Raw genomic sequence first — 24,460 nt, 5'->3', positions numbered from 1 at the left:
GACATGACCGAGTTGCTAAACTAATCCACTGGGCATTGTGTAAAAAATACAACTTGCCTGTGTCCAAAATGTCATGGGAACATAGGGAGGAAAAAGTTGTTGAGAATGAGAAGGTGAAGATCTTGTGGGACTTCCGAATACAGACAGATTGCCATTTGGAACACAACATGCCAGATATTGCAGTTGTAGAGAACTGAAGCGTACAGCTGATTGATATCGCTGTACCAGGAGATGCCAGAGTGGAAGAAAAAGAACTGAAAAAAATTATGAAATACCGCGACCTGGCCATCGAAACTGCGTAATTATGGATGAAATGTGTAATAGTGATACCCATTGTCATCGGGGCACTGGGAAATACGTCCAAAAATTTTGCAAAATACATCAAGAAATTGCAGCTTCCTGCAATAACTCCAGCAAAGCTACAAAAAACTGTGCTACTCTGAACATCTTACATTTTAAGGAGATACCTGGTTGATACCTAGGATGCTGGCAGCAACCCTTGTCAACCATTAGTGCCAGTCAATTTGAGTGTTCAGTTGACTGAGTTTCATGTTTTATGAATAAGTTTTATATAATAATAAAAATAAAATTAAAAAGTTGGAAAGGACCTTGGAGGTCCTCTAGTCCAACCCCCTGTTCAGACAGCAAACCTTATACCATTTCAGACAAATGGCTTTCCTGTTTCTTCTTAAAAACTTCCAGTGTTGGAGCATTCACAGCTTCTGGAGGCAGGCTGTTCCACTGATTAATTGTTCTAACTGTCAGGAAATTTTTCCTTAGTTCTAGGTTGCTTCTCTCCTTGATTAGTTTCCATCCGTTGCTTCTTGTCCTGCTTCAGGTGCTTTGGAGAATAGCTTGACTCCCTCTTCTTTGTGGCCCCTGAGATATTGGAACACTGCTATCATGTCACCCCTCGTCCTTCTCTTCATTAAACTAGATATGTGTAATTGTATTTCTGTTCTCCCTTCATGCAGCATCCCTCTGTGTTAAAGGGTATGTACAGCTCATTTTATGTATTGATTGATCAGATTTCTATAATTACCCATCTCACAAATGTGATTCTGGATAGTGTATGATAAATAACCCATTAAAACAATACTTTAAAATATTTAAATATAAATAAAAGTGTGGGAAACAGACCACCATCTTACATGCAAGGTAACCATCTTGCAAGCTCCCCAATTCTCTGGGATCCCCATTCCTAGTTAAAAAAAGCATGTGTCCATGGATTTCTTAAATGCCAGTAGGTTGGGCCTAATCTTACCTCAGGGGAATGACACTATGTAAGAAAAGGCGGATTTCCTGGATCCTGTCAGATGGAACTCTAGCACAGGGATGGGCAACTATGGCCCGTTTACGAACTGTGGACATCAACTCCCAGAATTCCTGAGAATCATCCCTGAATAATTCTTCTTTGGACAGAGCATGGGATTAGAAGGCCTCAAGCATAGGTTGCCTCCTAGACAATGACAGATGTTTCTCTAACAGGGTGCAAAGAGAAAATATCTGCTGCGAACTCCGCATAGGCGTCAGGAAGGGTATCCAGCCAGTAAACACTCAGCTCTATTCAGCAAGGGATTACAAGGTTGTAAAAAGAATATACCGTATATACTTGAGTATAAGCCGAATTTTTCAGCGCCCAAACCTCCCCAAACGTCAGCAGGAGGAACGGAGACCTGGGGAGGTTTGGGGAGGCGCCCAAACCTCCCCAAATGTCGGCAGGTCTGCGCGGAGGAACGGAGACCTGCCGACGTTTGGGGAGGTTTGGGGAGGCGCCCAAACCTCCCCAAACGTCGGCAGGAGGAACGGAGACCTGCCGACGTTTGGGGAGGTTTGGGGAGGCGCCCAAACCTCCCCAAACGTCGGCAGGTCTGCGCGGAGGAACGGAGACCTGCCGACGTTTGGGGAGGTTTGGGGAGGTGCGCGCACACCTCCCCAAACCTCCCCAAACTTCGGCAGGTCTCCGGACGGCGGCGGCTTGGGAGAGGTGCGCGCGATCCTGGAAGCACCGAAGCCTCGGCCGCGCGCAAGTCCTCGGTAAGCTCCGGGTGGTCACTTGCTTCGCGTCTCCTGAGGGAAGGGGGGGCGACTGGAACGGGCGTGTTTCCTCGCCTGCTGGGCGCCGCGATTTGCCCGGGGAACGCGCGGGCCCCGAATGGCAGCGTGGAGTGAGGAAGCGGACAGCCAGGGCTTCCCCGAGAGCCGCGGCCACACAGGGTATTCCTGTGTATTCAGGCTTGCAAAATGGCGGATCGAGCCTCTGCTGGCGGCAGAGGCTTGCAGAGTGCGGATCCAGCCTCCGCCGGCGGCGGAGGCTTGCAGAACGGCGGATCGGCTTATACTCGAGTCAACAACTTTTCCCAGTTTGGGGGTGAAATTGGGGGTCTCGGCTTATACTCGAGTCGGCTTATACTCAAGTATATACGGTACATAATGGATGTGACCCAAGAGCTGGTATGCTGTGTATGCAACTATGGGATTTTAATTTGACAATATTTGGAGACAATATCATCTAACTAAACAGGAATATTCTTTTTTCCCTGATACCACATAGCACTGAATATTACTGATCTATTTTTTTAGTTGATTGTTAATTTTGTTGACAACTGTCATAATGCTTTAATTATAATTTCTAATCATGTTCCACTAATAATGTCAGTGGTTTTAGACAGAAAAATTCAAATTAGTGGGATGTGGGATTTTAATAGGTTACCACTAGAGTATCAGCAGCCTGTTGACTGACAAAAAGATATATTCATGCGATTTTTTTTTAATACTGGGATGATTGATAATGTGAAGATTCTTTGTGATGCATTTAAAACATTTATATGTGGTAAGGCTTAAGCTTCTTGGTAAAACAAATGACAGAATTATCATTTCCATAATAGAATTTATCTATTATAACATAAAAAGTTATAAAAAGCTGCAATGGAAGGTAGGAATATTTATGCTAGAAACCATATACTGGAATCATACTATGCATTTAGTTCCACAAAATTGGAACTGCACAATTATATGCATTGAATAGTGAATATTCATTAAAGTGTTTTAAGCAGATCTGTTGGGAACAGGCACAAAAATGTGGTAAACAGCTGGATTCATATTTGAAATAATGGAAACAAAATAGAATAATACCTATAATAACAGATTCCATGGGATAATTCATACCTATAATAACAGATTCCATGGGATAATTCATACAGACTATAAAGCAATTAATTCTCTATTTATGGAAGTTTTATCCAAATCTATGTGTTGTAGCTGTAACCTGCAAAGCAGATTTTACCCCCCTCCCCTTAAACATGGAATAAATCTTCCTAGGATTTTGGAATACCATTCTAGGGATTTGGCTGCACCTTTAACTTTTAAGGAGATATTTGATACTACTGAAACAATGAAAATTTGTAAGTCTTCAAGACCAGATGTTTCCTACTGAATAGAATGAAAATAAAAGATGTATCCACCTCCTCTCTTGTTGGAAATATATAATGAATTTTTGCTAAAGAGTTCTACCTTTATCATTCTGTGGACTCTATGTAACTTATTTTAAAACCAGGAAAGGATCCTATAAACTGGATAGGTTTTCATATCCTTCTAAAAGCAGGTGAAATTATTTTGGCAGCTAGTTTGGCACAAAGAGAATGGAAGATATTAGCTAGATAAGTCATCAGATGCCATCTAGTTTTATGGAAGGAGATCAAATCTCTGACAATCTAGAATACAAGTAGACATTCTAGCATTGTATTCTAAAACAAAGAAATCCCCATTTGGTTTAATTAAATATGGGGGAGGGACTTTTATTATGGCACAAATTAAGTTTTTGAAACAAACTGTGGCCAAAATGGCATGTCAGACTGTTTTCTGAAAGCTTTATTTCTTGAGTAAAAATATTTTCCTAACTCAGTAGTGAGATTATTTATCCTGCCATTAAAATGAATATAAAGCCAGAGAAGGATATCCTGTAGCTAATTTTTTTTTTAATTTGGATTCAGAAAAGTTGACAGGTTAATTAGAAAATCTTCTGGTCATTATCTTAAATTAAACTTGGGATGAGTTGAAAGTTATACTTTCCTCCAATTGTTCTACTTCATTTTTCTTGAAACAATGTTGACAATATTGATTATTATTGTTATTATTAAGAGGCTGAGCTGGCTTGTACTAAAGAAAATGATAAGTGGTCTTCCTGCAGCATCACCCAAGGCCCCCTCCCTTCCCGGAACTGTCTCACAAATGAGCACTGCAACTGGGAAGGTTCAGAGCCATCAGCAATCTGACTGCCTGCACAGAGCACCACTAAAGTGGTACCTATCTACCTACTTGCATAGAACATGCTTTCAAACTGTAGGTGGACAGAAGGGGTGAGTAACAGGAGCTCACCCTACCACACAGTGCTTGAGCTCAAAGCTCCAGAGCTTTAAGTCACTGGGCCACCATGCCTCGATTACTAATATTGATACAAGTAGTAATTTTCATAAATTCTAATTTATAATAATGTAATATACTGTATGTATTGTATGCTATTCTGTATAGAGAGCCAGTGTGATGTAATGCTTAAGGCATTAGGCTAGAAACAGAAAGACAATGAGCTCTAGTCCTGCTTTAAGCATGAAATCGGCTGGATGACTTTGGGCCAGTCACTCCCTCTCAGCCCTAGGAAACAGGCAAGACAATCAACTTCTGAAATCCTTCCAAGAAAGCTGTAGGGACTCGTCCTGGAAGTTGTCAGAAATCACCACTGATCTGAAGGCACAAAAACACACATATACATATATTCTGTAGACTTTTTAGAATTTTGTAGTTAAAGCGGCATAGATTTATTTGTAATAAAAATAACAATAAAGCAAATAAATAATACTCCCATCAATGCTAGCAGTGAGAACTGATGAGCTCTGGTTTGTGAGACACAATTCAGCAACTGCCAACCTCCACACTCACTTCATGGATAATTTTCACACATGTAAATCCACTTAGCCACTCAAACAAACATTCTCTATACAGGTAATCCTCCAGTTATGAATGTAATAGAGCCTGCCAATTATATTTGTAACCTGATTGAATCACGTTAAATGAACGTGATCACTCCCTGCTTTCCCCAGTGCATTCGTTAAGTGAATGAGCAGGTCATTAAATGCACATGAGGTATATCTCAGGGTGGGGAAGACCATGCAGGGCCAGGTGAGGAGCAAGTCACCCAAGGCCTCCCTAATCCATTGAGATACCTCATGCTACCCTGGGTCCCCACAATTGCTTCCCCTCCCCCTATCCTGCCCCACCGGGTCTCCACAGACTGGGCCTGCTTTGCTAGCATGCTGGATTCCACTTACTCCTCGCCACCCCATTTCCCATGGATTACTTACTTTTTGAAGAGCTCCCGAAGAGGCTGAACCAGCAACCAATCAACAAGTAGCTTGCTTCCTTTGTCACATTGGGCTGAACTGCAAGCTCCCAGTTGATTGGCTGCTGCTGCTGCCCGCATGCCTGAAGCTGCTCATTCAAACTAGCCAGTCAGCAGCAAGTAGAAGGCTGCTTGGCGCCAGCCAGACTTTGCCCAAATTAAGCCTGCAGGCCCTCATGGCAGAGGATCCAGTCTTTGATTCAGATGGGACAAAACTGTCTTCCTTACATCTCACATTCTTGCAGCTTCACCGGCTTCTGAATAAAAGACTTTGGCTTCTGTGCCATGTGGGTCAGCCTCTTCTGAAGCTCTTTGAAAAGCAAGTACAGTAAAGCCATATGGGAAATGGAATGGGGAGGGGTAAGTGGAATCCAGGACATGAGCAAAGTAAGCTCAGTCTGTGGAAACCCAGCAGGGCAGAATGGGCGGGCGGAGGAAATAGCATCTCTGCAGCTGGTCGTAAGGGTGAATGACCACTGGGGTGCTGCAATATTCATAACTTTGGGATCGGGTCATAAATACTTTTTTGGGGGGTCATAATTTTGAATTTTTGAGGAATATGTGTAGTTGAACTATAGATCCCACCATCCCTAGCCAATGCATCTGGATTAGGAATGGTTACGGTAAAAGATTAAAGAATTTAGTGGCAAACATGCAATTTTATTTTATTTTTGTGGCACACAGAAACAGCACGGTACATAGTTAAATTCTATTAGGCAAATAATGCTCCATTGGATTAAGTCCTGTTTTATTGGCAATGACACCTCCAGGGCCTGATGTGCAAGTTAAAATAAAGAGACCTCATGCTACTGGCACTCATCATGCATCACTTCCTGGCATGGAAGGCAGCAGTGATTGATCTAAAGCATATAATTTATTGTCTGTTTTATTCAAGGAACCCAGCATAAGTACCATGTGCTATTCATTCGTCATCTTTCAGAGAACTACATTTCACTGGGCAAAACGTGCTTCTTCTAATAAATACTGACAGCTTTTGCGGTTCCTGAATTAACACACAAACCAGAACACATTTGTCTCTTTCATATTTCTTCAATTAAAGTCTCTGATTTTTGTTAAAGACAAAATCAGGCACAATAGGAGAAAGGGAAAAACACTAGCAAAAATGTGTCTATCAGGGAAGAGAGCCTACAAGCATGTCTACAAATGTTGTTGTCCATGAAAATGTTCATGAACATGCATTTGTATGGACTTTAAAAAAATCCCCACATTAACAAGGTTCATTCTTCCCTAGTGAAATGCTTTTTCAGGATATGTCAAGTTAACAGTCCAGCAAAATGTATTTCACATGGAGAGTCACACTCTTTATGTGTTCGCAAATAAACCCTCAGGCGAGAGGAAAAACTGTTACTGGAATAACTGTCATATGAATTAACTGTATACTGTATGTATTGTCTATTTACATTATTTGAGTTAGCATAAAAACGTATTCATTTCGTGGTGAGACATTCATATACTACCATTTTCTGTTATGGACAAAGACTTCACAATGGAGCTTCCAATATTTATTAAAAGTTAATTGCACTGTTCGGGGAGTTTTCCATTATTGTACTGCTCAGACTTTTCAAACCTATCTTGCAGTTAAATTATATATAATCCCTCTATAAAACAGATAACAAATATGAAAATGAGGCTGCTTTCCACAGGATATTTCTAAATATGGGCTGAAATAGAGCTCATCTTTTCATCTGTCCTTCTTCATCTGTTTTCTTCTGCTGAGTCCAGCAACCAGCCACCATTAAAAATTTCACATAATGTTGCCAAATCCACATCACTGCAGGGAATCATGGGAAATTAAAATACCATGTTTGCTGCCATCTGGAGGTGCCCCAAATACAAGAGAGTCTACTTGGTGGCACTTTGCCAAGGGAAAGTTAAAACCAGCCTTACTAGTATGTTCCCCCTCGGCCATGGAGACTTACTTGTGTGAAAGCCATGCAACAGTGCCAAACTGCTACAATTAACAAAAGATTGATGGCAAGGCTGCTCTCAGACAGATTCAGGACGTCCTAAGGTCCTGGTGTAAAAGGAAAAAAAATGCTTTCAATTGCCAGAAGTAGCCACTTTCAGCTATTCTGTAGTTCACCTTCCCAATGAGGCCTTCCTCCTTAGAGAATAGGCCTGTGATCTGGGCCTTAGGAGTACTGATTGCTATTATACTGTACTCCCATTGGGTGCAAATCTTCACATAAATAAATATTGTTTATATTTCCTTTATAGGAATATTATATTCCCTTATAATGGTTGTTCCTAACCAGTGGCAGAAAGTTTTCCCCCTTCAATACCTATGGAAAAGAAACAGTGTCTCCTAGGACCTCACCAGCAATCAGCCCCCCCCCTCCACCTGTATAATGCTAGGCATTTGCTGTTAGTTGATACCTCTTTCATATCACCAACACTATTGGGATTGTGCTATGTTGGGGCAGCCAATTCTATCAACTGAGCCCTCATTTTATGCAGAGTAAAGAAGGATTTCTTTGGGAAGAATGGTCCTGGCACTCCTGTCAGTCAGCTGACAGTGTCAGCCACGTCACTGCATTGTTTTGCATTGTTTTGCATGGGTTCCCCAGATGCTGTTCACAACATCACCCATGGTAAAAAAATTTCCTCTTGAGATTGAATGTCCTTTTCAAAATAAAGCCAATGTTTCTCTCTGTCAGTGAAAGGATAGCCTTTTGGTTTGGGGTATGAAAAATTCAGAAAACGCCTAACTTAACTCTGCTGGCATCTTGCCCCTGCCCTCCCCAAATTCTTTACATATTCATTTTAAAAAAAATAAAAATAATCCAATCACGTGTATGATTCCCCATGATCTGCTACGCAACACTTCCCTTCAGGTCCTGTTCTCAGTGGTGGGATTCAAATATGTGCACAACTGGTTCTCTGTGTGGATGCCCCTTCTGGAAGTCCATTCTGGGCCTGGGCAACAAAAAATGAGCTACCGGTTCTGCTGAAGTGGTGCGAACCGGCTGAATCCCACCACTACCTTCTGTTGACAGGCCTGTGCGGCCTACCCAAGGCAGCTCCAGGTCGCAAAAGGCCTTCATTCCTGAAATGGCTTTGGAGAATGCTCTTCTGCAGCTTCCAAAAGCATGCTCCATTCTCATAAATTTTCAGAGGTTCAGGAAGCCATGCAAGAGCTTGGACGTGGATTTCTGGAGGCCATGTGGCTTCAGTGGCCTGTGAAAATTGCATGAGAACCGGGCATACTTTCAAGAATAGTTGTTGGTGGATGTTATTGAGTGCTGGTGTGTAACCCAAAACTTAATGGCGTGTCCCCTTTGACACGCATGTCACAGTTTTGCCATTACCGCTCTAGCCTTTTGGGAGGTATGTGAAAGCATCTCTTTTAAGGCATTTTCCCCCTTGTAAATGGCTCTGCTTTCTGTTCTGGAGCTGACTAATTTTTAATCCTTCTGAGGATTGTTTGCTTTGCTAATAATGCCTATCTTTCATAGATTACATGCCGTTATTTACTTAGGAGCATATGCTTTGCTGAGTTTTACATGTATCAATAGCGCTCTTCATGTGCTGATGGAGCAAAGGAGTGACAGAGATGCATGTCTTCAGCCCTGTCCCCCAAGAAATGTCATTCTTCCAGATCCACCCCTCTTGAAGATTAACTCCCACAGTATGGGGCTTTTTCTGATCTATGGTGGCTCTTCCATGTGCTTTAGAGCCAGGATGTTTGGAATTGGCACTTGCTAAACCATTTGTCAGATGTGCCGAGTTCAGAAATAGTTATTATAATTTAAAGTGAGAAAGAAAAAGGGGATAGGGGAATGACCCAACCCTGAAGGAGAGATTGTTTTAACATAAAATGGTAAAAAGCTAAAGTACCGTAGTTTCCGGCGTATAAGACTACTTTTTAACCCATGAAAATCTTCTCAAAACTCAGGGGTCATCTTATACGCCGGGTGCTGAAAATTTAGGGACAGGGCTGGCTGGAAAACCTGGAGTGGATCTCCCATTTAGTCTGCGCAGGGAAAGCGGGACCAATTGGAGAAGAAGCTGCAGTCTGTGATTTTTTACAGGCTGGGGTCTGGGCGTCTTTCCTTCTAAAGTTGAAGAGCAGCTGTAGTATATCCCAACTTGAAAGGCAGGTGGGGAAGGCAGCAGCCAGAGCAGCGCTTAGCTCTAAGGACACATTTGACTCAGGAACTGGGCGGGCTGGCTGGAAAACCTGGAGCGGATCTCCCATTTGGTTTTTTTTTAAATCCCATTTATATCCTGCCCTTCTCTGAAGACTCAGGGTGGCTTACAATTTAAAGCACAAATCAATGTGCTTAGCAATAGCCTTCATTCTGTGTATATGCCTGTTTATTAGGGCTTTCACACACCCCCAGCAGCATTATTACAAAGTCAGCTTATTGCCCCCAACAATCTGGGTCCTCATTTTACCTACCTTGCAAGGATGGAAAGCTGAGTCAACCTTGAGCCTGGTGAGATGCGAACCTGCACTAATTGCAGGCAGCTTGTGTTACTTAAGGCTCTGCGCAGGGAAAGCTTTAGAGTGAATTAGGAAAAGTGAAAAAGTGAATTAGGAAAATAGGGAATGGTTGCTGGAATCAGGGGCTGCCACAAAGAAGAGGGAGTCAAGCTATTCTCCAAAGCACCTGAAAGCAGGACAAGAAGCAATGAATGGAAACTAACCAAGGAGAGAAGCAACCTAGAACTAAGGAGAAACTTCCTGACAGTTAGAACAATTAACCAGTGGAACAACCTGCCTCCAGAAGTGGTGAATGCTCCAACACTGGAAGCTTTTAAGAAGAGACTGGACAGCCATTTGTCTGAAATGGTATAGGGTTTCCTGCCTTAGCAGGGGGTTGGACTAGATGACCTCCTCCTCCTCCTCCTCCTCCTCCTCCTCCTTATTATTATTATTATTATTATTATTATTATTATTATTATTATTATTATTATTATCATTATCATTATTGTTATTATTTAATCCACTTGCACTGTTTTATGTTTACATGTTTGATGACAAACAGCCTTATGTTTATAAGTGACAGTTTTCCTACTAAGCACCTGCATGTCATAAGCATTTGAATTAAAATTACCATATTAAAATCAAATCTGATGTTTTTTAATTTTTATTTGGTGTGTGTTGGAAGAGGGGTAGTCTTATATGGCGAGTATAGCCCAAACCCTATAATTTAACAGGAAATGTAGGGGCTCATCTTATACGCCCAGTTGTCTTATACGCCGGAAAATATGGTAAGGCAGTTAGAAAGCCTTTTCTAATGAAGAGTTGCTATATTTAACACATGGTTAACATTTCAGAAATGTGTAGGCCAAACTTTCCAGGCTAAATTGCCAGCACTTAAAGGGTGGTATAGCTTTCAGGAAAATGATGTTTCCCTAGATACAATAAGTAGATCTGCTTCTGAGATGCCTCCATTTCCCCCAAAGATTTGAGAAGAACAGATGTAAAATCACAGTTATTCTCATTAAAATGTAACATTATGGCATCTCCTTATGCTGAGACATAAAACCCAGCATTGGCAATGACAAGCCACAGACTTCTGTGGTGTTATCCTGCCTCTCACCATGAGAATGGAGAACATGCTCGTAGATGAAGAGATACAAATAATAACCACAAGAATAAACAACAATAACTTCATCGGGCAAAGAGCCTTTAAAACAATCTAACCCTTGCTCTGAATGAGAGGAAGACTTTTCCCATTCTGGATAGGGCCAATTTTTCTGAAGACCTCTTTGCTATGCCAATGACCCAGCTACTCTGGTGACCCAATTCAATAGGACAGCTCTTACTCACTAGACTCAATGTTTTCCTATTTGCATTGCTGGAGGGGAAATTTAATCATATCCCAGTTGCAAGAGCCACTATGTTCCTGCCTGCCAGGAAATATAGAGTTGGTTTCACACATGCTTCACTGATGCTCTGCTTACTTGAATTGGCAAGCAGCCCTTCTTAATTAATATCCATGATAGAGCATATCAGGAGAAATATGGGTCACCAAACAAAGCTCACCCATCATTGACATTCAACATTCAATGCTACAGTTTTCTTGATACAGGTATTTATTGGAAGTTTTTTTTAAAAAATATATTCATTCTATCATGTTTAAGTAAAGCATAATTATAATTCCTTGTTTTCCAAATAAATGGAATTTAAGCTGGAGAATAGAATGCCACAAGACAATGACCTTGACAAAGTTGGCCAGATAAGAGTTAAAATTCTGCAGAATAACCAAGATTTTCATACTGCTTTCAAGTGATATCATATTGTTACTTGCTCTTGCGTAATTGCAAAACTGAATTCTACAAGATCCAAAAGTTCCTAGAACTGAAATGCATATGAGCTCCTTGCTGCTGAGTTTGGTTGATTTTTTTTTTTTTTGGTAGATGTTTCATTGCCCAACTAAGTAACATCATCATCATAAGATGGACTGATGATATTACCTAGTTGGGTAATTAAATGTCTGTGAGAAAATAATCAACTTCAGAGAGCACCAAGGATCTCACAGTTCAACACTGAGCTACAAATATCCTCTTCTTTTGGTACTGAAATGCATCTCCTGGGTTTTTCAAAAATCTTCATGCTATTGAGCTTTAAGAATAACAAAAGGCAGGAAAATATGGTTTTTTTTTTCCTGAAAGCCTGTGGACTCTAAGAGAAGATAGAGGCATGCTGTGGCTGTATGGAGCCCTATTATTTTTTGCTGCTCAGAGAATCCATCCAACGGAAAACAAAGTCAGAATCAACATAGAGCTGGAAGGGACCTTGGAGGTCTTCTACAGTAGTTCAACCCTCTGCTCAAGAAGGAGATTCTATACCATTTCAGATAAGTGATTGTCGAGTCTCTTCTTGAAAACCTCCAGTGATGAAGCACCCACAACTTCTGAAGGCAAAGCTGTTCCACTGATTAACTGTTCTCCCTGTTAGGAAGTTTCTCCTTAATTCCAGGTTGCTTCTCTCCTTGACATTGTAAATATCAACACAACCACAGTGTGAATCCAAAAAGAAGCATCATTTAAAGTAAACTTTAAATTTAAAGTAAACTAATCCAGGAGGGCACTGATCAAGCAGGCTTTGCCTATTAACGACACAGCCAAACTAGTTGCATTTCTCAGCCTAATGAATTTTTTTAAGTGTGGTTCTCTGTTTTATCCCATCTGATTTTTTTTAAAAAAGTAATATTTCTCTCTATATTTTGCGCTGTTGTATCACACTTGGAATATTGTGTTAGTGGTGGGCACTGCATTTTAGTAAGGATATTGATATGCTGAAACATCCAGAGGACAGCAACTAAGATGGTAAGAAAAGAAAAAAACTTCTGAGGAAGTTTTTGGGCTTGTTTAGTCTGCAGAAAAGGGAGTGAGAAGACATGACAGCTATTTTCACGTACATGGGAAGGTGTGGAGGTTGGAATAATTTCTCTAGTGTTCTTCAAAAATACAAGATAGAGTTGGCTCAAATTGCAAGAAAGCAGATTTTGACTGGATACCTGGAAGAGTTTTCTAATGAAGTAAAAGCTTGTAGCAAATTGCTTTGGGAGATGGTGAACTTTTCTTTTTTAGGGTAAATAAGCAGAGCAACAGCAATAGCACTTAGACTTATATACCGCTTCACAGTGCTTTACAACCCTCTCTAAGCAGTTTACAGAGTCAGCATAATTTTCCCCAACAATCTGGGTCCTCATTTTACTGACCTCGGAAGGATGGAAGGCTGAGTCAACCTTGAGCCGGTTAGAATCAAATGCCTGGCAGTGAACAGTGAGTTAGCCTGTAATACTGCATTCTAACCACTCTACTACCATGGCACCACAGGGTGGACAATCATTTGTTGGAATTGCTGCACTAGTAGATTCTGGCATTGGGCAGTGGATTGGATTAGATCAGTGATGGTGAACTTTTTGGGCTTGGCGTGTTAAGAATTCAAAAACTGCCTAACTTGACTCTGCTGGCATGTCATGCTCATGCACACACACACACACACACACATCAATCTTACCCCCATCTAGATCACCATGAACAGTGGCACCTGACATCAGATGTTGATGAATGCTGGTGTATCATCCAAAATGTTGTGATGGCATGTAACTTTTGACACATGTGTTTGCCATCACTGGACTAGATCATCCCCAAGGTCTGTTCATCACTTGCCTTCTGTGTTTTTATAGAAGAAGCTCACTCAAGCAGCTCTTGTTTAATATTGCACTCTTAGTAAATGAGTGGCTTATTATGGTTGTAGACACCATATTGCCCTTTTAACACTGATTGCAAACTTGCTAACACAGGTTAGACACATTTTCAATGATAGACCCCCAAAGCCTCTACTACCATATTTTGGTTGAAGCCACACATTCTTTTCTAATTAGACAGGAAAAATAAAACACAGATAAAATATCATGATTCTCAGCCAAACAGATTAATATGAGCTTCTGATTTTCAGTTCTTTAGTCCTAACCCAAAAGAAAACAATTTTCCCCTCTTCCAAATTTGGTACTAGAAATCTTTGATCTGTAGAAACTTGGTTACAACATTTTAGTTTTACAAACAGATACATCATACATCAGGCACTACTGAAATTTAGCTGTATCTTCTGTGTTATTTTATTTTTGGTCTGGCAAATGCCAAGTTGAAACTGGTTCAGTTAAATAGCTGTTGGGGATTCTAGTTTTTGGTTTTATGTGTGCAATGCGTGTTATTTTTTTATGAGGAGGCAGAGACACAAAAATTTAAATTATTATATATTTTTTAAAGATCAGCTTGAATTCTAACCTGGAACAAAAAGAAATTTAACATATAGCAAGGGGTGTACTATTAATCCCTGACAGGGGTAGGCTCAGTGTTTGGGAAACACCAACTTAATTACACAATATGCTCATGTTTGAATAAGAGAATACAAGTACGGTACACTATTGCACATTTCTTGTGCAGGTATCCTTCTCTTACATTGCCTTGTGCAATGACCGTTGGAAGTTACAGCAGTGAAAAAAAAAGGTTACAACTAATCCTTACATTTGTAAGCATCGCATTTATAGCTGACAAGCCCTGTTAATCCAGAAGATGGAAATAAAATTATAAATTGCAGTTAGGTGATTTTTCTGTCATCAGCTGTATCACTTCTCTTAGCAAATGAAGGGGAACTAAGGTCATAAGCTCACTGCAATCATGTAATTCTCTGAGGTGCTGAAGTGACCAAGTTGCTGGTCCCAACTGGGGTTGCTAAGCAAGGTCCATATGTACGTGTCTCATTTGATTCCCTCTGATTAGTAAATCCTGATCTTCAAAACTTTCCATTTCTACATAGAATTCCTCTGCCTTCATATCTGCAGTATACACATAGTCCTCGACTTAGGATTACAATTGAGCCCAAAATTTATGTTGCTAAATGAGACATCTGTTAAGTGAATTTTGTCCCATTTTATGACCTTTCTAGCCACAGTTGTTAAGTGAATCATTGCAGTTGTTAAGTTTGTAACACGGTTGTTAAGTGAATCTGGCTTCCCCATTGACTTCGCTGGTCAGAAGGTCGCAAAAGGTGATCACATGACCCCGGGGGCACTGCAACCATCATAACTATGAGTCAGTTGCCAAGCGTCTGAATTTTGATCCCACGACCATGGGGACGCTGCAATGGTCATAAGAGTAAAAAATGGTCATAAGTCACTCTTTTCATTGCCATTGTAACTTTGAACGGTCACTAAATGAGCTGCTGTAAGTCAAGGGCTACCTGCATTTGCCAGTTGAGCTGGATTTATATGGTTTAATTCTAGCCAAGGCCTGAGAGGGCAACAATAGGAGAATTTGTTTACTTTATTTGACTTTGTTCCATAAGACAGTCAATAGTAAGGCCAGCCTCTAGTAATTAGTTGGATTCACACATCTTTTCCTAGTTGTAGCTTAATATGCTACATGAACTTAGCAACTGTGATAGGTAAACCAGATTTTTTAGGCAGGGTTGGGGCCTACAAATTCTTCTGGCTTCAGGCTTTGGAGGCACCTCAAGGGACACACTTCCATTGTGGCTAGGATCATAGCCCATTTGGAGATGGGGGTTTGGGACGGTTAATGGATACTGTAAGCAGAGTTTAGGCACCAATTTTGTTCTACAAAAAAAAGTAATTATTTGGTCAAACAAGTCTTGGGGGCTATAAAGATTTACCTTTTTGCTCCTCTGGTTTATGGCTTAATATGTGAGAACAATGCCTCTATAAGTAACATATTGCACTAGTTCAGAATTAGGCTGATTTGGGGCTTAGTATAGCCCTAAACACCACTGTTTCTAGCATAGATTTATTGAATATATCATGGTAATAGTAAGTGATGTACAAATTCTTCAAGCAAGGATTAAGGGCTGCACAGAGATTCAGGTTATACAGGCATAGGACCTGTCTGGAACAGGCCAATAAATACATAAATAAAAATAATTAAACCAAGTATCTTTTACTGAGATCACGTGTCAGTTGGAGAGGGCAACTAAGATGCAGTTTTTTAAAAATGCAGTTGTTTAATGGCAGGAGCAATGTTGCCCTTCAAATCCAATCTCCACATAGCCTTGGTAAAAACATGTGCAGCCAATGTAACAATTTTCTAGAATATATATTAACTATGTTGGTTCATTTTCTCTTTTTATAGCCAGGATGTACAATCTGTATCTCAAATTATACAAGGTCTTTCCCTTTTTTTTGAGCAGCTTTTAACTTAAAAATTAGCCAGTCTTAAGATAAGATAAGATAAGTCAGGATGGGTGTCATGACAATACATAGATAGACTGGGTTTAAGAAAAATGTGTTTTTTATTCGGACATGTCTCCTTGCTGCTTTGATCACAGCCACTTCCATTTTGCTCTGCCCAAACGCAGCCACAAACAATTTCCACACTTGATAACAATGCAGCTGAGATGATGCATTCCATTTTTTACTCTTGCTTCATTTTTTTCCCCTCCTAGTGGAGCTCATTCTGCATCTCAAGAAATGCCTTACATGCTTGGCTGAAAGGCTTGAGGCATTACAGGTGTATGAACTTTTTACTGCATGCATACCAAGTGTATGTGTACATATCTTGTAGTACCATTTGCTTTTCAATGTCTTCTCAAATCAATCAATAAAATATATAGACAGCCCTTCCTCTCCTTCTCCTTCTCCACCAATTTTGCCCTCCCCTTTCAAACCAATTTCTTTATTTTGCCTTGCATGTAAAAAATTTAGCCATTACATACATATTTTTTTTAAAATTCCATTTATATCCCGCCCTTCTCCGAAGACTCAGGGCGGCTTACAAGCTTAGCAGTTTATTTAAAACCAATATGTTCAAACAACAATGAGAAATTTAAAACTTACTTTTCAGTACTTTTTTAACAAGGAGACATGATAACAAGTTGCTACTTCCTGGTTAAAATTTTTATTATTTTTATTTTAATTCCATTTATATCCTGCCCTTCTCCGAAGACTCAGGGTGGCTTACAAGCTAAGCAGTAAAATGATCAAAGAGTTGGAAAAAGAAACATCTTTGTATTGTGATTACTCTCTGTATATCTGTCTCTGTCTGTCTCTCTTTCTCTCTCTTGCTCCTTAAAAATATTTTAAATGTTTGAAATTACGTTTTCCTGCTATTCACAGATGTCAAACAGATTGGGTTTTTTTCTTACCTAAAGAAAGTCTATATCATGATCTGATTGCTGTAATTAATATATTTAATAAGGGAAAATGAGGACGTTTGGAAAGTATAATTTGATGATTGGATTGCCATGTGAATGTTGAAGCTGACATGATAATGTGATTGATCTTCCTGAAACAATGCTGGCATAGAGAACAGGAAAGAAGCTTGATTTACAAAAGCCCCTGGGGTTCTTGAAAAGCAGAGTGTACGTTTTCCTTTGTGAATTATATTCTTTGTACTTACAAGTCAAGTTGTCACTCACATGACTCTAATCCTAAGTGTATAGTCTACTCTGATGTCAAGCCATTATTCGGTTCCACAGACCTTTAGTTAACTCACAGATCTGATGGATCTGAACTGAAGACAGCCACTTTTGCATTGTTTAAAATATACATGAGAAAATGGATTAAAGGGAAAGCATCTTTGCAGGAAATCTCTGTTAATTTATGTGGGTCCGTGCACATGCAAAATGGTTATTGTAATTTATACAGTGGTCCATCTTCCACTGTTTCTTGGAAAATATCACCAAGTGGCCTATGCAACTGCAGTTTCAATGCTACATTTAAACATGAACTTTGGATACAGGACTGTCCTCTCATAAACAGAACCCGCATTCCTCCGTGTAGTTTTCTTGACAACAGTACCAAAATAAATTGCCATGGCTTTCTCCAGGATGTTGATTTCCACTTTCCAGACTAGTCTTTAGCCTTGATATTTTACAATGATTTTCTGTCTAAACACCCGTCTGGTCCAAATCTGCTTCAATCTTTAAGATCATCTAAGATCAGGTAGGTGTTGTCACTTTGCTGGGGCCACCTTAGTAAGTCTTTTCTTAATGCTCCCCTTTGTAAATGGAGAGTGTTGTGTACTGGGTTTCTTGCAAGCAGGAGGTGAGATGAGGTTTCTTACAAGCAGGAGGTTCAGACAGGAACATTGCTTTATTGAATAACAGGAACTGAACTGGTAACCAAGGCTTCTACGCAGCTATTTATACTGCTGACCACTAGGCGGCGGCCAATAGGTTTTGCCTATTGCCACCCTAAAGCCAACCAATGGTCGTCCTGGAGACTGCATGTCTAGGCAGCCTGCGACCGTTACACAGACTTCCTGATTAAGCAATCTCAAGCAGCATTCAAAGACACCTGGAACAGTTCAAGTAAAACAGGCCCAATACATTACAGAGAGACAAGCAGTGCTGATGCAAAGAGCTTCAGTGGTGGAAGGAATCTGACCTTTAATGGATATTTATGCTCATATTTATTGCAGGGAATGCTGCTGGTATAGGGTATTAATAAGTAACTGGCCTAAATATTAGGAGAATTTGGGCTTGGCTTCAGTTTCCCATTCATTGATTTCAGCCAATGCAGCTATGCTATAGAATCACCAAGTATATCCCAAGCTTTTTTCATAGATTTTCATTAAGAGATAGATCCATCCTGATGGCATAGGATGATCTACAAGGTTCCTGAGTTTGGCGTAACCACTGAAAATTTGAACCCAAAGGTTTCAAAGACAGAATTTGTTGAATCAAAGGCTAATCTCTGAAATCAATATTTTGTCTCCCAATTTCTCTAATCTGGTTTGATAAGCTGACCTTGCCATCATTGCCGCAAATTGTCCCTGAGCTGATGTGATGTTTGGTAGGATGTAGGTAGGAATTATTACAGAAAATGATATTTAAGATAGGAGCAGAGGATTCAATTCAAAGCATAATGAATTGAATTAGAACCCATAGTAGGCAACTTACTTCACAATTAGGATGGAACCTGGATTTAACTAAATATTTTAACACCACCCCCCTTTGGGGGGAACTTTGTTTAACTGTATTAAGATTATTTTATTGTTTATGTTTCTGTGTTTGTATGCTTCTCATCAGAATGATCAGAAAAATCACTTCCCAATGTTTGTTGTTGTTGTTCAGTGCCTAGGTCATGTGCAACTCCTTGTGACACGATGGACAACAGCACTCCAGGCTGCTCTGCCCTCCCATCTCCCAGAGTTTGCCCAAACCCATGCTCACTGTATCAATAACACTATCTAACCATCTCATCCTCTGCCGTCCTCTTCTCCTTTTGCCTTCAAACTTTTCCCACATCAGGGTATTTTCCAAGGAGTCCTCTCTTCTCATTAAGTAGCAAAGTATTTTATAGAATAGAATAGAGCTGGAGGGGATCTTGGAGGTCTTCTAGTCCATCCCCCTGCTCAAGCAGGAGAACCTATATCATCTCAGACAAGTGACTGTCTCTAGCCTCTTCTTAAAAATCTCCAGTGATGGAGCACCACCGATTTCTGGAGGCAAGCTGTTCCACTGGTTAATTGTCCTCACTGTCAGGAAATTTCTCCTTAATTCCAGGTTGCTTCTGTCTTTGATCAGTTTCCAACCATTTGTTTCTTGTCCTTCCCTCTGGTGCTTTGGTGAATAATGTGACCCCTCTTCTTTGTGGCAGCCCCTCAAATACTGGAATACTGCAATCACATCTCCCCTATTTCTTCTTTTCTTTAGACTAGCCAAATCCAAGTCTTGCAGCCATTCTTCATATGTTTTAGTCTCCAGTTCTTTGATCATCTTTGTTGCTCTTCTCTGAATTTTTTTCAAACTCTCAAATCTTTTTTGTGATATGATGATCAAAAAAGGCTGCAGTATTTCAGGTGTGGTCTCACTAGGGTTTTATAAAGCACAACTAATACTTCATGCCCCTTCATGGATTACTGCCTTGTCGTGGTGAAGGGGCTTGCGTAATTCAATGAAGCTATGAGCTATGCCGTGCAGGGCCACCCAAGATGGAAAAGTCATAGCAGAGAGTTCTGACAAAACGTGATCCACTGGAGAAGGAAATGGCAACCTACTCCAGTATCTTTGCCATGAAAACCCTATGGACAGTACCAAAAGGCAAAACGATATGACGCTGGAAGATGAGCCCCTCAGGTCGGAAGGCATCCAATATGCTACTGGGAAAGAGCAGAGGGCTAGTACTACTAGCGCCAGAAAGAATGAAGCGACTGGGCCAAAGCCGAAAGGACGCTCAGCTGTGGATGTGTCTGGTGGTGAAACCTGGAATGTAAGATCCATGAATCAAGGAAAGCTGGACGTGGTCAAACAAGAGATGACAAGACTGAACATCGATATCTTAGGTATCAGCAAACTAAAATGGACAGGAATGGGTGAATTTAATTCAGATGACCATCAGGTATACTACTGTGGGCAAGAAGCCCTCAGACTATGGAGTAGCCTTCATAGTCAATAAAAGAGTAGGAAAAGCAATACTGGGATACAATCCTCAAAATGACAGAATGATCTCAGTTCGAATCCAAGGCAGACCATTCAATATCACAGTAGTCCAAGTCTATGCCCCAACCACCAGTGCTGAAGAGGATGAAATTGACCAGTTCTATGAAGCCCTACAGCACCTTATAGAACTAACACCAAAAAATGATGTCCTTATCGTCATGGGGGATTGGAATGCTAAAGTAGGAAGCCAAAAGATAACTGGAATAACAGGCAAGTTTGGCCTTGGAGTACAAAATGAAGCAGGGCACAGGCTGATAGAATTTTGTCAAGAGAATACGATGGTCATAGCAAACACTCTTTTCCAACAACCTAAGAGACGGCTTAACACATGGACATAACCAGATGGTCAACACAGAAATCAGATTGACTATATGCTCTGCAGCCAAAGATGGAGAAGCTCTATACAGTCAGTAAAAACAAGACCAGGAGCTGTCTGTGGCTCAGACCATGAGCTTCTTGTTGCAAAGTTTAGGCTTAAATTAAAGAAAGTAGGGAAAAGCGCTAGGCCAGTCAGGTATGAGTTAAATCATATCCCTGTTCAATATACAGTAGAGGTGACAAATAGATTTAACATTGTACAAGACGTAGCAACCAAAACCATCCCAAAGAAAAAGAAATGCAAGAAAGCAAAATGGCTGTCTGAGGAAGCTTTGCAAATAGCTGAGGAAAGGAGGGAAGCGAAAGGCAAGGGAGAAAAAGAAAGATATGCCCAATTAAATGCAGAATTCCAAAGAATAGCTAGAAGAGATAAGAATGCCTTCTTAAATGAACAATGCAAAGAAATAGAAGAAAACAATAGAATAGGGAGGACCAGAGATCTGTTCAAGAAAATTGGAGAGATGAAAGGAATGTTTCATGCAAAAATGGGCATGATAAAGGACCAAACTGGCAGGGACCTAACAGAGGCAGAAGAGATTAAGAAGAGGTGGCAAAATTACACAGAAGAACTATACAGGAATGAGCTTAACATCCATGACAATCACAATGAGTTGGTCACTGACCTGAAGCCAGACATCCTAGAATGTGAAGTGAAGTGGGCCTTAGAAAAGCTGAGCAACAACAAAGCTAGTGGAGGTGACAGTATTCCAGCTGAGCTATTCAAAATCTTAAAAGACGATGCAGTAAAAGTGCTACACTCAATTTGCCAGCAAATTTGGAAAACTCAACAGTGGCCACAGGATTGGAAAAGATCAGTTTACATTCCAATTCCAAAGAAAGGCAGTGCCAAAGAATGTTCAAAATATCGCACCATTGCACTCATTTCTCATGCTAGTAAAGTTATGCTTAAAATTCTACATGCTAGACTCCAGCAGTATGTGGATCGAGAACTACCAGAAGTACAGGCAGGATTTTGAAGAGGCAGAGGAACTAGAGATCAAATTGCTAACATACGCTGGATCATGGAGAAAGCTAGAGAGTTCCAGAAAAAATCTACTTCTGCTTCATTGACTATGCTAAAGCCTTTGATTGTGTGGATCATAACAAACTGTGGCAAATCCTTAAAGAGATGGGCATACCAGACCATCTTATTTGTCTCTTGAGAAACCTATATGCGGGCCAAGAAGCAACAGTGAGAACTGGACACGGAACCACTGATTGGTTCAAAATTGGGAAAGCAGTCCAGCAAAGCTGTATACTGTCGCCTTGCCTATTTAATTTATATGCAGAGCACATCATGAGAAAGGCAGGGCTAGATGAATCAAAAGTTGGAATTAAGATTGCCGGAAGAAACATCAACAACCTAAGATATGCAGATGATACCACTCTAATGGCAGAAAGTGAAGAGGAACTAAAGAGCCTCTTGTTGCGAGTGAAGAAGGAGAGTGCAAAAGTTGGGTTGAAACTTAACATTAAGAAAACCAAGATCATGGCATCCGGCCCTCTCAATTCCTGGCAAATAGATGGGGAAGAAATGGAGGTAGTGACAGATTTTATTTTCCTGGGTTCCAAGATCACTGCAGATGGGGACTGTAGCCAAGAAATTAAAAGATGCTTGCTCCTGGGGAGGAAAGCCATGGCAAATCTAGACAGCACACTAAAAAGCAGAGACATCACCCTGTCAACAAAAGTGCGTATAGTCAAGGCTATGGTCTTCCCAGTTGCAATGTATGGCAGTGAAAGCTGGACCATAAGAAAGGCTGAGCGCCAGAGAATTGAAGCCTTTGAACTATGGTGCTGGAGAAGACTCCTGCGAGTCCCTTGGACTGCAAGGCGATCAATCCGGTCAGTCCTAGAGGAGATCAACCCTGACTGCTCTTTAGAAGGCCAGATCCTGAAGCTCAAACTCAAATACTTTGGCCATCTAATGAGAAGGAAGGACTCACTGGAAAAGAGCCTAATGCTGGAAAAGATTGAGGGCAATAGAAGAATGGGACGACAGAGAATGAGGTGGCTGGATGGAGTCACTGAAGCAGTAGGTGTGAGCTTAAATGGACTCCAGAAGATGGTAGAGGACAGGAAGGCCTGGAGGAACATTGTCCATAGGGTCGCGATGGGTCGGACACGACTTCGCAATTAACAACAACAAAGTTGTTTGCAGATCTGTTTTCTGATAATCTTTTCTAGGATCTTCCCAGGTAGTGATGTTAAACTGATTGGTCTGTAGTTTCCTGGGTCCGTTTTTTCCCCCCTTTCTTGAAGATGGGAACCACATCAGCCCTTTTCCAATCCTCAGGTACTTCTCCGGTGCTTCAGGATTTATGAAAGATATGGTGCAGTGGTTCTGAGATAACATCTGCCAGCTCCTTCAGAACTCTGGGATGTAATCTGTCAGGTCCCGGTGATTTATATTTGTCAAGGTTGGATAAGTATTCCTTTACCATTTTTTTGCTTATTTTAATTTTTGTTTCTAGTTTGTCTTTTGCAGTGGTTTGTGTGAAGACTGATGCAAAGAATGAGTTAAGCAGCTCTGTTTTCTCCCTGTTGCCTGTTATTTCCCTGCAATCCTCTCTCTTTAGTGGATCTTCAGTTTCCTTGACTTTTTTCTTAATATGTTGGAAGAAACTTTATTATCCTTGATTTCTGTTCCAACTCTTTGTTCGTTCTGAGTCTTTGCTTTCCTGACTTCATCTTTGCATGTTCTGGCTGTCTGCTGATAATCAGCCTTAGTTATGTGCCCCTTTTTCCATTTTTTTTTTTGCATTTGTCCTTTTTGTCTTTCAGATTGTCAGAGAGATCTTTGTGCAGCCATGCTGGTTTCTTCTTGAATTTCTTATCTTTCTTTTTCAGTGGTATTGTGCTGGTATGGGCTTTTATTATCACATTTTTCAGAGTTTCCCATGCTTCTTGGATTGTTTTCCCCTTTAGGATTTTCATCCATGGGATCTTTCCTAGGTTTTCTCTGAGTTTGTTAAAGTTGGCTGTTTTGAAGTTTAAGACACTGGATGGATTGTTTTCTATTGCTAGTGTTTGCAAAATTCCAGTATGACATGGTCACTTTCATCCAAGGTTCCAGCAACTTCAATTCCCTCTATCAGTTCTTCTCTATTAGTAAAAATTAAGTCCAGTATAGCTTTATGTCTCATTCCCTCCTCCACCTTTTGGATGACAAAGTTGTCAGCTAGGTTGGTTAGGAATCTGTTTGATCTCCTGCTCACTGCAGAGTTTGTCTCTCAGTTGAAATCTGGATAGTTGAAGTCTCCTATTACTACTGTCGTATGCTTCCTACATACATTTGTTAACTGGCTGGCAAAGAGTTCATCTATTTCTTCTGATTTGAACTGCAGCTGTCTTTCCAAAGAACAGTCAGGGTTGATTTCCTTTAGGATTGACAGATTTGATCTCCTTGCAGTTCAAGGCTTCTCAAGAGTCTTCTCCAACATCACAATTCGAAAGCATCTATTCTTCAACACTCCACCTTCCTTAGGATCTGACTCTCACAGTCACAGATTGGGAGCATACATTCCAATGTTCAACCATCACTGTTTCAGCAAGGAACCCAAAAAGATTTGGGAGTGACATGCACATCTTGAAGTACAGGGATTAATTTGAACTGTATTGCCAAAATTGGATCTAGGCAAAGATGTATCAGGCCAATATATTCTAAAAGTTCCATAGTAACTATTTGGTGCAACAAGCAAAACTTTGTGAGAGTTGAAAAAAGCCCATACCATCATTATGAATAG

This window comes from Vipera ursinii (genome assembly GCF_947247035.1).
Source record: "Vipera ursinii genome assembly, chromosome: 1".
In the NCBI taxonomy this organism is placed as follows: domain Eukaryota; kingdom Metazoa; phylum Chordata; class Lepidosauria; order Squamata; family Viperidae; genus Vipera; species Vipera ursinii.
This window is presented reverse-complemented; position numbering follows the sequence as displayed.